Source organism: Nylanderia fulva, unplaced genomic scaffold, assembly GCF_048542155.1.
Source record: "Nylanderia fulva isolate GAGA-0341 unplaced genomic scaffold, ASM4854215v1 Scaffold27, whole genome shotgun sequence".
In the NCBI taxonomy this organism is placed as follows: domain Eukaryota; kingdom Metazoa; phylum Arthropoda; class Insecta; order Hymenoptera; family Formicidae; genus Nylanderia; species Nylanderia fulva.
Genome location: NW_028190336.1, coordinates 130,186 through 142,296, shown reverse-complemented (window position 1 = coordinate 142,296; position 12,111 = coordinate 130,186). Strand labels below are relative to the sequence as shown.

The 12,111-nt window shown below is 40.2% G+C and overlaps 1 long non-coding RNA gene across 2 annotated transcripts in view; it reads left to right on the top strand.

Annotated features, from left to right (window-relative positions):
- Positions 1 to 11,903, top strand: part of LOC114931536 (uncharacterized) — a 165,631-nt gene extending 153,728 nt beyond the window's left edge. For both annotated transcript variants that reach the window (XR_014924923.1, XR_003819685.2), the window contains one exon: positions 10,201 to 11,903. This is a non-coding gene — a long non-coding RNA (uncharacterized LOC114931536). The remainder of the gene's footprint in view (positions 1 to 10,200) is intronic.
- The last annotated feature ends 208 nt before the right edge of the window (positions 11,904 to 12,111 follow it).

The following is a 12,111-nucleotide window of genomic DNA, read 5'->3' as shown; positions in this document are numbered from 1 at the left end:
CCGTAGCTAAATCTATTAAAACATATATATTATTAAGACATATAAATTATAAATAATTGGTGGAAGAAGAAAAATAAATGAGTTTCGTGCAAGAGACGCAACTATCTTAATATAAGAAAAATATACGTAGAGCTCTAAAGAAAAAAGTTGCACAGTGTGGACAGTTTTGACAAAAGTTTGGATTCTTCGAAGACCGTGCTTCGTCATAATGTATCTTTTTTTACGGCCGTCTCGGACGAACGAGAAATGAGGCGACGGAAAAAGGGAGGAAGACAAAGTAGTCGGGAAACGTTATTTCTTTTACGAGCGCAGTGAGACATCGCGCGGGCGAAAACTCTTGGCGGGAGAAAGCCTCGCGCAAGTCAGCGACTCATTTAAAAGCCATAATGCGCCTTCTTCGTGGTGTATGCCATTTGTCCCGTATCGTTCAATCCTACCACGATGTACATCTTCGTGTACTTGCGTATCTTGTCACGCAAGCGACCTCCCTGACTTTAACCTTTCCATTTGTCTTTCTTTGCTTCATCTCTTTCTTCATCACACATTGCTGTATTTCTCTTCTCAACAAATTAAACGAAATTAAAAAACATTAGCGGCAAAAGTTGCTGAAATTTTTCAATTAAGTCGTCATTTTTTTTTTTTTTTTTTTTAATCAATTTCGAAGTTTTTCCTATATATGAGAATTATTTATTTTTCCACGAGAATGACAATCTCGCAATTTTATTCGAGATTTGAAGAGCTTTGTACATATTTGATATTTTCAGAAGACGACGGTTATCAGAAATTACGTAACAGTCTGTTATCTAACATGCAACACAATTTCCTGGAAATATCTTTTGTCTATAACCGAAACAAAGATTTGCTATATAATTAGAATTTTTAATGGTTGATTAATTTGATGATATATAATTTAATTTAAACGAGCAATGGAAAAAATATTTTTGCATTTTTTCCGCATGCTCAATAGAGATGTGGGTCAACTTTTCTTGCTCAATAGAACCAAATATAGACGATCTTATTTGACGACGAGTCAAAGAGAATGCTTTATCGCAAGACTAAACCAATGATTTTTTTTTTAACGAAATTAACCAATGGAATTTCGATTTTCTCGTGCCTACAAATTTGCCGTAATTCTTCTCGATTCATAAATTTTTCAGATTTTTAACTGTCTATATCGAGCTTATTATCTCCTTTTGCTGGCTAAAAGCTATTGTCGTAATAATTTATATTATATTCCGAAAACGTCTCCAATCTCGTGGTCCATAAAAATGAGAGAGATATAAAAAATGGAAGAAAAAGATTATCGAAAATATTTAAATGCAAGAAAATGAATTTATACGTATTACTTTTGACAGGATTGGTTTATCGCATAATAGAAGATTAACGACAATAATTTCGATGATCTAAAATCTCTTTTCGGAAGCTACCTATATATAATACAGTCGTAACCGAGATATAAAATCTATTTTATCTTTTGTTAGGCGTCAAACTTTAGCATGTCTGTTATTTGTGCAAAAAAAAATGCGGGCATAAAAAGACCGATGACTGATAAAAGAGTGAATTGATCTGCGAATAACGGATGAAAAAAAGTAGGAGGGATTTTGCGGTGACCGAGAAGTGGGTCGCGAGCTTCGCTCTTTATTTAAAAGCTGCCTAAGAGTTTCCTTAACCTTCTTAGCCTTTTGCTTTATCGCTTGACAGATTTCAGTTCGACTCTAGTCGAGTTTATCTCTTTAAAGAGATCGAAACATATTGACAATATTAATAAATTTTCATCTCTTTGCGCTTTTACGTCTCTCAATGAAAAAAAAAAGTTTATTAATTCGAAATTATGTTACGCTGATATAATAAAAAAAAAATATAATATTCGCGTCCGATACCGTGACAAATAATGCGGTAACAACGCAAAACAAGTATAGTCGCGACGTTGTCGCAGATCTAATTATCGTCGGCGACTCACGTTTCCAACCGCTCTCAATCTACATTGTCAACCCCTGCCGCTTCCCCAGTCTAGTCCCTCTTTAGGGATTTCTTCAATTGAGTCTCGGGCATCTGCCGGCGGCAGGGACTCGAGGGAGTTAAATTAGAAGAAAACAAGGAAAAAAGTGGCGAGCGCGCGCGCGCGCGCGAGAACGACGTGATTTCGTAGTTCGAAGCGCGACCTCGTTGAGAACCGACAAATCGCTTCTTGGATTTCCTCTCTTTACCTTCGACTTCTTCTCTCGGCCGCGTTTACCCTGTCGGATTCTGAGAATCGCGGAACTTTTCAATAGGTCGCGATTTTTCGCGGGTGTTACCGCGAACGCGATTGACTTCCGCGGCACGAAATCCGCGATAGAAACCGCAAGAGAATCCACGCGGTTCATCGACCCGCTCTGCCAGATATTACCGCGAGCTGGAGTAAAGAGGGAAGTGGAAGAGGGAGGAGGATTTTCGTTTGTTCCCGATTTCGACGAGAGAGTTTGGCGCGCCCGACAAAGAGCAAACATACGGCCTAGGGCGTACGATCCCCGGGCAAATGTCGACCCGGGGATGTGAGAGACTTACTCGAGTTTGTCGCAACCCCGTTTCGTTTCGCGGTCCTTCCGCCCTGGGTCCTCGCGCGCATCCGACCCCATACACGGAAGCGACGCCGACTAAGCGAGACATCCAGTGATTCGGAAACTGTAATCCCTTTTGTGTGTTCCCTACGACGCGAGACGAAACAGCGCGCATATCCGGAACACCACGGCGGTCTTCTCGTTCCTTTGTTCCTGCATCCTGGGGTGGTCTCGCCCTATCTCTTCTCCTTCTTCTCGAAGAGGACTTCTTCGCGGGTTCTTCTCTTCGCGAAGGAAGAAGGCTTGGGTTCGCTCGTAAAAACGGTATAAAAACCCCCGTGGACGCCAGAACGTCGTAAACTCGGGAGAGAAATGACTGCAGATCGTTCACTTCTAAGTACCAGTACCGGTGCAGTCTTGCGCGTCCCGATGTAGAGAGAGAGAGAGAGAGGAGATTGTCTTTCTTTTCGCCCGACTTAGGCACGCTAGAAATTCGTGGCAATGAGATTAAGGCGAAAAATGCCAGGCTCGCGTGTAAGAAGAATTTTCTCTAGACATATTTTTCACGCGAGATTGCGACTGTGTATATACGTAATTTACGGAGAATATGATTCCTAATTTATCCGATCGAAGCAATGAGTCGCGATTTATGCGATAAGATTATTCTGAACCGGCAAGTAGGCATAATGTTTACTGGTTCGGCACCCGCGATACACTATTGCATATTACGCGTATATTAATTATACATTGCATTTATATTAAGCTTTTGAGCGTGCTCGTGTGTGCTGCGCACCGATACACGTTAGCTTCCATTTTACGGCAGCGCTAATTAATCGAACATCACAACGGTGATTATGTACGACGACAAGTGAAACGAGGTTTTGCTATTAAATTGATGCTTTATTGAAATCCGCGAATTATGCGAACTATGTAAATTCATATTGTGTTGTATTAAATCGCTACTGCTTGCGCGTTAATATGTAAATTTGCCGAAATTGTGGTATTTTTAGAAGTTGATTTTATTTTATTTACGCGCACAAGAATCGTAATCTATTTACGAAGCAGATTAACCTTTTCCTCTCGTATATCGGTATAATGGTAAATGAAATATAAGCAATATTTTTCGAATGTTATAATGTATAATTAATACGAGCCGGATACTGACATATAAATCAACTTTTCCTCGTCCAAATTAATTAACATCACGTTATTGATCGCGCTCATTTTATTATTTTTTGAACATTTTGTAATTAAAAATATTGCAATAATAATTTCTTATCACATTTAATTTTCAATATAATAATTTTAGACGCAAGAGCTCTCTTCATTCTCTCTATTACAAGAAATTTTGCTAAACCTATATTTAAAATCTATCTTGCTAGAGGAAAATATCAATGTTTACCACTATCATATCGATAACGATGAAAGTTTCGTTCTTGCGATCCCGTCTTTCGTTTCTTCCCTCCTCCTCCCCCCCGCATTGCTAGTCCTTTTGCCTCCATCAAACGCAAATATACACGTGCCGAGTACTCTCGCCGGGGCATCTCTTAACCGCTGATAAATAGAGCAAGTTTCGTGCAACGTGTTGCTTCGCCTCTTCCTCGTCTCGTTACTCCCAGCTCGCCTAAGTGCGCAAACTTTGGCCCGGATGTACCGCCACGGGAATGCGGATAGGCAATGGCGCGCAACCAAGGTGTTCTGGGAACAGCTTAAGGGGAGCTGATGCACTCGCGCGGCGAGTGCGGGCGGAGAAGGAAGTGCGTATGCGCCGGCGACGTTAACGAAGGCAATCGAGGACGGCGAGGTTAAACTTTAAGCAGGGTCGATGGAGCGATGAGGAACGGAAACTGAACATCCTTTTACCGAAACTCATTTGTCTGTCTTTGCTCTTCTCAGTCTTAACGAAAGTGACGTTAATCCGAATTCGCCAATCTTTTCTCTCGATTTTTTAGTTTTATATAATCTGATAGTTCAAAATGAGGTGTCATGTTAGACTGTTGGTTTTATCTATTTGGAATAATTTCAATTTTTTTTTTTAAATTGTGTTAAACTGTGAGAAGAGGCGACACAAACGCTTATGGGTATTTAAGAATTTCTCGCTTAAAAACGAAGAAATAATTTACGAGATCCAACATCATAAGATCACATTACGGCGAATACATTAAATGTGACAAATTGTAACACGCATAAATTTCTAATAAATTCTTGACTCGAATTAACGGACTATTAGTAAGTTTAAGAATAGGATGATTTTTTTGTAAGAATTATAAATTACGTAATACTGTTATACTGAGAAAGACCGCGTGCGGTTGAAACGTTTATATGGAAGGTTTTTTTGTAATTTTAATATATTGTTTACGAAATAAATTTTAATTGGATACAACATCTTAAATATTGCTCGATAAGTTGGCCTTTTTGAATACATTTGTTGTTTTATATAATCTATTTACTTTGCGATTATTTTTTTTAGACCATTTCGTTTACATTAATTCACTGTGAAAAAACCTTTCTTTCCTACGCATTTGTATTCGATACTTTTCCAATGTTTCTGTTTAAAAAAGTAAATCAAATCAAAGAATTGGCGAGCGCGTGTACATATGAAATAGATATTCTAGAATTGTTTTGAAAAACATTTTTATACGATGACAAGAGAATCGACTTCCAGATGGTGTTCGGTTAGCGTACCATCAGCGTAACGAACAACTATATATGGACTTGTTATTTGCGATAAGTTTTTCAGGTTTGTCGGATGCACGTGTCGCCTCTCTGTTCCATCTGCTCTTTGCTAAATCAAAAAAGCATGTTTGAAACTTTACGCTTTCGCGGACACATTGCAGCGGGTGCGTTATTCATGACGAAAACCCCGCACGGATCGTCTTCTCCCGATTCTCAGCCACGGGCTACAATTTCTTGTATACACGACGTAACGACTATCCAACTTTTTTTTATCATCAACCCTCTCCCAGTGCACCAACTGACTATAATATACTCTACGTCAAAAGATAATTATACTACTTGCGTCACAATCATAAATATGTCGTTTACTAGTCGCTTGATTAATGCAATTAAACACATTTCTTCAATGAACGAATTCTTATATAAAACAGTGTTAAATTTTTCATTATTTATAATATATTAAATTATATTTCAAGTTCCTTTAAGCCTGTGTATAGGAACCTGAAAAAAAAAACAGAGATATGTACATACATAATAAGAGATATATACATTTTTGCAAATTGGACGCTCGTTGTATTTTTCAATCGGCGTAACTGAAATCTTCCTTAATCTCAGCCGAGCAAAGAGATATTTATGCACACTCTCGCGCCGTAGTTTAGAACCCGAGAGACTCTATCTCGGAACACGTAGACAGTATCCATCTTACTATACGTTTATCTATCCTCCGGACTAAGCCACGTTCGCGGACCGCGCTTAAGGCTACCGTTACATCGGCGCTTCGCAGCCAGCCCGATACCGACCTCTCCGTGCACGTACGTAGAAACGTTAGGCACGGAAAAAGATGTACGGCGAGTGGATGGAGAAGGAACATATATATCGAGAGAGAGAGAGAGAGAGAGAAGTTACACACCGGAGTACTTAGATTCAACGCGCGCGAGTCCGTTGAACTCCGGTCGAGACCGCGCGACCCTTTTCCGTTGTCCTCTTCTTCCTCTCTCATCTCGGTCACCACGTTTCTTTGTCCATATCTTCTCTCTCCTTCACCGTCCGCCTATTTACTCTCGTTCCTTCGTGGTTTTTGCCTACGGTGGAAGGGTAATCATGGTGCTTCACGCGTTACTGGACCCGCCGTTTTCTTTTCTTCCCGAGAAGTCCCAACCTCCTGTCTCTATCCGATTGTCGCATTCGCGTCTCTTTCTTTCTTTTCGTTTCCTTCGTGCCAAGAACGAACCCGAGATGAACTCTCCGTATAATGACAAAATCGTGCACTTCTGTCAACTACCATCGTTACTGGTTTCTCCGCAAGCAACTGCGGACAACATCGAGAAGACATTGCCTAGCTTCATTGTCATCGCGACATTGTGCATTTTGAATTTTTTATTAACCAGGAAAAAATATATCGCTCTACTGAATTTCGCGAAATTAAATTTGTATCGCGCGCACGTTTTTCCTGTCAGTGCAACATAATAAACGGATAAAAACATAGAAATTAAGGAAATTTTTAAAAACGATGTTACTTTTGTTGTGCCATAGAGTCTCCCGATTTCTTTTTACAGAACACGCATGCGGAGTATCCGACTGGCTGAAAGAGTCGACCTTCGCGTATATCTAGATTATAATACTCTTATTTTCTTCCGCGCGCTCCGGATGCGTCCGATTTTTTTTTCTCGCGAGAAAGTGGAGCGGCAACACACCGGGACGGGATTTTACGAGATAGCCAATACGATGCGAGGGTGTACGGGATATGTCCGGGCGGGATATAGCGAGCAAGAGCGGAAGCAGGCACCGTAGCTACGGTTATGAGCTCTTGTTACATGTCGCGCGTTGAATGAATCCCTCTCATCATCCACCCTTTCGCCCGACGTTCTCTTTCCGGGGACGAGAATCAGCATTTCCGTGCGCTACCGAAGCAACATTTCATTAGCCGAACGGCCTCGAAAGATTTCAGCAATAATGCGGAGGCGGTTTTCCGGATGCGGAAATTGTGCGCTCTCTTCGATAGGGGCAAACTAACGCGAAGGGGCGGTTAGAAGAGAAATACGGGGTGGAATAAACAAATTAAATCGGGCTGCTTCTACTTTCCCTTCAGCAACTCCTGCCGCTTGTAACTGTGTATATACCGAGGAGAAACGAGGGGTGAGATCGGGGAAGGAAAAATGTTTGGACGTTTCGTGCGTGTAACGCTGACGCAACTAAGAATTTCCGACGGGGTTGGGCGTCGTGTACGTGCTGTGCAAGGAATTTTTATTCACTGTTTAGTTTTAATCAAAACCCGAGCGTCCCGGAGTCGCCGTGACAGTCTAGTTGCTCTTCTTCCAGTTCACTGACGGGCCTTTTTTTCCGTTCTCCAACACGCGCACTCAAACAGAGAGAGAGAGAAAGAGCAGACGAAATGAGAACGGACATAGAGACCACCGTCGAGAAATAATTGAAAAAAACATGAAGTGGATCAAAAAATTCGGTGCACCAAAAGAGCGGTGGAAACCAAGTGCTACGGGCTCTCGGAAAAAAAAAAATTGATAGCCCTCCGGGTTTTCGCATCGGTCACGGAGCGAAGAGAAACGATGTCGCGCGATAAAAACGATGTGAAATTGTTTTCAAAAGTAACTACCGGGAATTATAAGAGGATTAGTCGCGCGTAAACGATAGATTCAAAAGTAATAAGCACTTTCATTTAAATTGTCTTCCCGGTTCGGCATATCGAGCATACGAATTAATACAAAAGCTGGTTGTTTTATATAACGAAAAAATAACACTGTTCAACATAGCGATCGTTCCTTTTTTTTTTGTTATACGGTTCTATAGATCGGTTTACACACACGACTGCGACAATTCTACAATTCTGCGATATTCGCGAGAAAAAGCTTTTCTGCGTGAATTATATTTAATCTCCTCGATTAAGTAAACTAATATGCAAAGTAAAACGCAAAGTCGTTACATTCAAAAATAATTGCCGGCAAAGTAAATATTCGATTTATTTCGTTTAAGCGTCTCTACGCTCCTGTTATACATTTTAATCCTCCGTATTCTCTCGACGATATCCGCAGTAGTTTTGCCGCGAATAAGTATCTATTCCACGATTCGCTTATTCGCGACTAAAAGAAAAAAAGAAGTTAGAAATCGATGAATCCTCGGTTAGTCGCAGCTCGCTCGCGCACAATGGAACATCGAAATCGCAGGACGTTAATCGCCTCGATGACGCATAGAAACAGATCGTGTTTGCTTTTTGCTCTCGTTTGTGCCCGGCTCTCTCGCGTCGCATCAACAATTCCGCCCGGTTGTGTTGTAAATCTTCACGAATTGGTATTGGCGGAAGAAACGCGCGAGGTTTAGCCATAGCGTCGCTCGTAGGTCACATTGTCCAATTTAGCGTTCGTTACACCCGCCCCACTTCGCTTCTCGCGACTATATGGACTGAAAAAAGGGCGAGAGAGAGAGAGAGAGAAAAAGAAATATCGGAGTATACTATCTGATAGCGGCTCAGTCAGTTAGTGCTCGCACAAAACTCCTGTGTGCGAACGGATACCCAACCGTAGTCAGGGTGGGTGTGTAAGCGCTGCTAAAAGTTATACCGCGCGTCATAGGGCGCACTAAAATTCCCGACGAGTTCAACCTTGCGCAGAGCAACGATTTACCTCATCGAGTCCGTAAAACCTTCTGAAAATCCGATGCTAGTTTACGCTTTTCGCGTATCAACTCACGGGATACTTTTATTACGCTTCGCGGCACGTAGTGAGCGCAGTTTTAAAACGATTAATTCTCTCAGAGCGAGATATAAGCTCTTCTCCTGCTACGGTTCAACCAGGACGGTTTCCAATCTTATCGCGTCGAGATCCGTTGCGAAGTGATTGTGAGCTATATGGGAAATTTATATATAAATATATATAAATATCGATTGTCGACAGGAGGACTGTCGAATTGTAATATTACAAGATTTTTCAATCGAGAATAAAATGAACGTATTATAGAATCGCTGAAATGAAATTATTTATAAAATTACGCTTTTAGAAAATATTTCGATATCTCGATATTTTCATGCAAGGATATAATATTTGAGAAATTACGAGATTTCTTTTACGTCATAATACACACAATCTAGACCGTAATTATATGAGCAAATACTTGCTATTGTCACATCATCTGCAACTTTTAGATATATAAAACGAGAGAACTGCATAGCGCAGAATTAAGTAGAACGTTTAGCTACAGGTTATAACGATAAATGTTAGATAAAGTTAAGCGACATTACGCTGAGAGATTTGCTATGGAAGAGAAAGCCCGCTCGAGTCGATTATATACACACGCTCGTTTATTATTATCGTGAACGTGCATCGTGCGGAAACGCCATCGCGAGAAGATGCACGAAACGCTGCAGTTAGTCGCTGCATCGGCGACTTTTGTACGTCTCATTTTTTCCTCTTATTTGACCTTTTTCCCGAGTTTTCCACGGCGTACCCACAGAATTCATCCGTCCCTTCCAGTTGTGTACGAGGCTGGTTCCAGCCTGATCTGGCCAGATGCCAAAAGCAAAAGTTCTTCTGCACGTATTTACCTGATATCGTCGCTATACGCGGAGACGACAGGATGACCGGATCGACTGAGCGTGCCCAGTGACTGGATAACACAAGCTTCCCTCCCCAATCAAATTGGATTTGTTCAGCGAGTAATTCGGATAGTGCGCAAAGAAACATCGCAGAGGCAGTATATTCCAATCTTCTCGTATTACCGACTACTTTTGTAGTTTTTCGACTAAAACTATATATTTATCGTTTTTTTTTTTTTTTATATCAAATTCCCACACATTTTTTAAACAGAAATTTCTAGTTTTTCGTATTAAAAAAAAAAAAAAACATTATTAATCGTTGGTATCAAATTTGAAACCAAGAGATTGTTTTGTACGCTGTAAAAAAAGATATATAAAATTACATAAATAATAAGTGTAATTTTACATATTTTTATGTAATATGTTACTTATCTTTTACAGTGTAAGGAGACTAAAAAGATCGAAGAGCGCGCGCTTTTGTGCAGTTATTCCTCGCGTTCGGATAAAAATGCCGCTGGACCGAGGCTACCGTAGAAATCGGGAGGTCGAGAAAAGTGGAGGCCGAACAAACGGCAAAAGCGGAGGAGAAATAAATTCGCGCACGCACGAAGGGGCGGAAATTGGCCCGCAATCTTTGCACGGCTTACGGACAATTGCCGTTGGAATTGCTTTTCTCTGTGCTTTATTCCTTCCCTCTGTTCTTCTTCTCTGCACTTTCTCCGTTTCATCTCTCTCTCTCTCTTTCTTTTTATTCTCCTCTTCCTTCTTATTCTCTCTCCCTTTCTGGTTCGTCGGAGATTACCTGCTTCGCAACGCTGTTTCCATAGTTGCAGCTCCTGTTGCCTTTTCGGGTCAGTGCTTCTTCCGTGTCTTGTATAAGAATATGAGAGTGAAAGGCTATTGAGTTTTTTGTGACAATATGTACTTCGTACAAGAGTAAAACAATTGCGTAAAACAATTTTTTAGAGTGCAATATCATTGATTCGCACATGTTTTTATGGAAATATATTTGGATTAATATTGTCGAAATGTGTTACAATATACAATATCTTTCGCGCCGATACGATTCGTTTTCATCGACCGACAATAGATCCAGAGCGCATTCTTTTTTTCCATTTTTAATACATATTCCAATATTCTCCGATCTGTTCTTTCAGATATTTTCACAATAATATCACCAACATATTTTTTACACTTTATACAGCAAAAATATTTTTAAGCATAAATTTACCCGCATAAAGCTTGTTTTCAGTTATTTATAATTCAGAAATTATGCCAACCCGTCTTATTCAAATTTTGTTAACTCAGCGTATAATGCAAAATAACATAGGAAGTTTATGGCTTCTCTCTCTCTCTCTCTCTCTCTCTCTCTCTCTCTCTCTCTGTATACAGTATTCTCCTTGAACAGTACTTACATATGGTACAATTTCGCGAAATTACTGAGTTCGAAACAACATTTTCTCGCGTACAATCACGCGTGGCACTGCAGGTGCTGCTGCTAACTGCGCGCATACGAATAATTGCATTTTTCGCCATGTATTTCGATGAGGCAATCGAGAGAGAAAGAGGGAGAGAAAGCGAGAGAGGCGAGAAATGGTCCCGCACTCGAATATGCGTGCACTCAAATTGCATCGACTACAGGATAGCGTTCCGCGCTTTAAACTTGTTCCGCCTACATTTTTCATCATTTTTTTTTTTTCAATCGCGACGCGTCTATCGCGCGAAACAACGTTAGAATCGCGAACAATAAGTCTGGGTGTTATTGCAAAGCATCAACATAGGGATATTAGTGCAACGTAATCCCATTACACAAATACGCGCGAGTGCGAATTTCATGTATGTTTGAACACGCGGATTGAAACTCTGTCATAATCCGGGAAAAATAATTTTCGATATTATCGGTGCTACAGGAAATTGTCTTCCAGTAATTGTTATTGTACTATTTTTAATCTCTGGTTTGATGAATGTATCCCGCGAGCGCACGCAATAGAGAGAGAGAGAAAAGTATAAAATCCATTTTACCGTAATTATGTAATTCCAAATTAAATTTATCGGATTTATCAAATTGTTATTCGATGCGATATATTAATAATCCTTAATGAAGAGTATGTATTTGCGTGAGACATATACAGTTTTCAAAAACACGTTTAGAAGATTGTCTATTTATTTTGTTCAAGTTTGTTATTTCGTTTCCCATCTCATTGCTAGAGAATAAAGATTTTTCTATAAAATAAAAATATTACGCGAATATTGTCTTTCAATATTATCATTCTTTGTTTCGTCGAAACCAATGTAACCTGCGTTTCAATTGCTTTACAAGAAAAAAAACGCGAAAAGTAAAATGCAAAATGT